Source organism: Harmonia axyridis, chromosome X, assembly GCF_914767665.1.
Source record: "Harmonia axyridis chromosome X, icHarAxyr1.1, whole genome shotgun sequence".
Lineage (NCBI taxonomy): Eukaryota > Metazoa > Arthropoda > Insecta > Coleoptera > Coccinellidae > Harmonia > Harmonia axyridis.
The window spans coordinates 30,697,260-30,700,927 of NC_059508.1; the positions used below are offsets into that span (position 1 = coordinate 30,697,260).

Here is a 3,668-nt window from a genome sequence, read left to right on the forward strand (position 1 = left end):
GTATCGGAACATTTCACGTCGGAATATCTCGCTAAGTCCAGACCGGGGAGATCGGTCGCATTTGACACCGTCCGCTCCGGTCTAACATCGTCTTGGAGTCGGGGTAACGATGGAGAGGCGTTTAAGGACGTGAACATTTTTCCTTATAAAAATTAAAGTCGACAATGAATATTGATTCTGATTACTGATTTACTCTTTTAGTACACATTAGAAGGCAACGCAATCAGATTTGAGGAAATTTCAAGATCAGAAAATTTTTTTCGAAAAAAAAAAAAATTCAAGAACACCTGGGTCATGGCAAGTTATTTCCCACAATCCATTCCACAATCAACGTACAACATAGAAGAAATCATCTCTCTAACTATCCTGGTTCAAAAGTTGTATCGGAACATTTCACGTCGAAATACCTCGCCAAGTCCAGACCGGGGCGATAGGTAGTATCTGACACCGTCCGCTCGGGACTGACATCGACTTGGACTCGGGCTAATGATGGGGAGGCGTTTAAGGACGTGAACATTTTTCCTTATAAAAATTAAAGTCGACAATGAATATTGATTCTGATTACTGATTTACGCTTTAAAAACACATTAGAAGGCAACCAAATCAAATTTGAGGAAATTCCAAAATCAGAAAATTTTTTTTCAAAAAAAAAAAAATCCGAAAAATATTTTTCGATTCTGATTACTGATTTACTCTTTTAGAACACATTAGAAGGCAACGAAATCAAATTTGAGTGAAATCCAAAATCAGAAAATATTTTTCGAAAAAAAAAAAAAATTCGAGAACACCTCGGTCATGGCAAGTTATTTTCCACAATCCATTCCCCAATCAACGTACATCCCAGAAAAAATCATCTCTCTAACTATCCTGGTTCAAAAGTTGTATCGGAACATTTTCACGTCGAAAATATATCTCAGAGTCCAGACCGATGCAGAACGTAAACTCGATCATACCGATGCTTCACGTAATCTCGATCTTACCGATGCACAACGTAAACTAGATCACACCGATGCAGAACGTAAACTCGATCATACCGATGCACCACGTAAACTCAGGCAGACCGATGCAGAACGTGAACTCGATCTTACCGATGCACCACGTAATCTCGATCTTACCGATGCACCACGTAAACTCGGGCAGACCGATGCAGAACGTGAACTCGATCTTACCGATGCACCACGTAAACTAGGGCTGACCGATGCATCACGTAAACGACGATCGAGAGGCGCGAAAGGACGTGAACGTTTTTCATTATAAAAATTGAAATAAATGATAAATAATGATTCTGATTGTTGGTTATCATTTTTAATAAGCATTAGGAGGCAACCAAATGAAATTTGAGGAAATTCCGATAATAGAAAATTTTTTCGAAAAAAAAAAAAAATTCATGAAATCCTCGGTCATCGCAAAATATTTACCATATTCTGTTCGATAATCAACGTATATTTAAGAAGGAATCATATCTGTATCTATCTTGGTTCAAATTTTGTATCGGAACATTTTGACCAAAGTCCGAGCTTCGGCCGAAACAGACACCGCTGACCTGGCCTATCGATCGACCGAGAGTCGGGGATAGAGCGTAAGTGTTGTCTGGAGGGGAACCCTGTGCTCTCCTGACATATATAGGGAAGGTGGTCGCGTTGGGCGATGCAGAACGTTTGGATCGGGAATTATATTTTTGGTTCAGCTATTGGAATATGGTTTATTGTTGGTATATATTGGCGAAATAACGTTCTTACTGACTGGGGATATTCATAAAAATGAGTCCGGAGATTTTCAGATCGAAGTCCGAGTGATCCGACTTGGAAGGCGTGTTGGGTGGGTCGAGATGGCTTAGATAGATCAGACGAGGCGGGCTAAGTGTTGACGTCATGCATCGGTCCATTTTCAGATTGAGTCCGAGTAATCCGACTTTGAAAGAGTGTTGGGTGCGTCGAGACTGTTTAGATAGATCGGACGAGGCGGACTAGGTGTTAACGACATGCATCGGTATATTTTCTGATCGGAGTCCGAAGAAATCGGCCCTAGTAGGCGCAGCGGACGGTCGAGACGGCCTCGGTGGGTCGGATCGATCGGGAAAAGTTTGCTAAATCGTGTCTGGAGGGGAACCTTGGGTTCTCCTGACATATATAGGGGATAAGGTTTGGGTGAACGATTCTTCACGTAAAAGTTGAGTAATTTATTTTTCGATAAGCTTTTGGATATTGATGAGAAGTATATGTATATCTTCGATTAAAAGAATTCTTACCGTCTCCATGTATATTATATTAGATATATAAGAAATAGTTAACGTGATGCATCGGCCGATTTCCGGATCGGAGTTCGAGAGATGCGACTTTCGATGCGCGATGGGTGGTTCGAGACGGCCTAGATCGATCGGACGAGGCGGACTAGGTGTTAACGACATGCATCGGCGGATTTTCTGATCGGAGTCCGAAGAAATCAGCTCTAGTAGGCGCGGCGAACGGTCGAAACGGCCTCGATCGATCGGACGAGGCGGACTAGGTGTTAACGACATGCATCGGCGGATTTTCTGATCGGAGTCCGAAGAAATCAGCTCTAGTAGGCGCGGCGAACGGTCGAAACGGCCTCGGTGGGTCGGATCGATCGGGAAAAGTTTGCTAAATCGTGTCTGGAGGGGAATCCGGGGTTCTCCTGACATATATAGAAGGGGTGGAGAATGGGTCCTGTCCTAGACTGTTTGGAGTTCTTTTTAGGATGATATTCAGTTGGTAAGTGGTAGACCCGAATCCGACCTCGGCGTTTGGGTACTGGCAAGGTGTGTTGGTTTCGGCTTTCGCATCTTGGGTCGCTTTCGTCAACCTCATGCAGCGAGGTCGCGGTCCGCTTCGTCTCTTTGTAGTCGAATGGCCTTTAAGCGACCAACCTTAAAATCGTGATCCTCTGCCCGTTGCGGGTTATGTTCACAAAAAATTTGCAACCACTCAATTCGTTCCGAGCGACAAATATTGTTGAATCTCGAATCACCGTGTCGTTATATTCACATGTATAGCGAAGGGTCGAGATGGAATGTGTATAAGAAATTAGTTGATAGCCGGGGGTTCGTATTATATATGGACGCCTTGGCGAGGGATTGTTTCTAGAAACTTTCTCATTTTTGATCGGTGTTTTGTCCGAGATGATGATGATGTATATATAGCTTGAGTCTCATGCTGACTGGGGGCTGTTACGTCGTTTCGTCGAGGACTTGCACTTACTGATGTGCGGCGCTAGTCGAAGTCAATCGACATGGCTAGTGCCACATGACGAGAGGCGAACGGGTTTGGCCATACCGGCAATCTCGTGGACCGATCGTATAAGCACGCAGTTCCCTGGTTGATCCTGCCAGTAGTCATATGCTTGTCTCAAAGATTAAGCCATGCATGTCTCAGTACAAGCCAAATTAAGGTGAAACCGCGAAAGGCTCATTAAATCAGTTATGGTTCCTTAGATCGTACCCACATTTACTTGGATAACTGTGGTAATTCTAGAGCTAATACATGCAAATAGAGCTCCGACCGGGAACGGAAGGAGCGCTTTTATTAGATCAAAACCAATAGGTGGCGGGTTCGCTCGTCATCGTACAATTTGGTGACTCTGAATAACTTTAAGCTGATCGCATGGTCTCGTACCGGCGACGCATCTTTCAAATGTCTGCCTTATCAACT

The 3,668-nt window shown here is 43.8% G+C and overlaps 1 non-coding gene across 1 annotated transcript in view; it reads left to right on the forward strand.

Annotated features, from left to right (window-relative positions):
* The first annotated feature begins 3,329 nt into the window (after window positions 1-3,329).
* Window positions 3,330-3,668, forward strand: part of LOC123687318 — a 1,906-nt gene continuing 1,567 nt past the window's right edge. The window contains exon 1 of the ribosomal RNA XR_006749050.1: window positions 3,330-3,668. This exon is cut by the window's right edge and continues 1,567 nt beyond it. This is a non-coding gene — a ribosomal RNA (small subunit ribosomal RNA).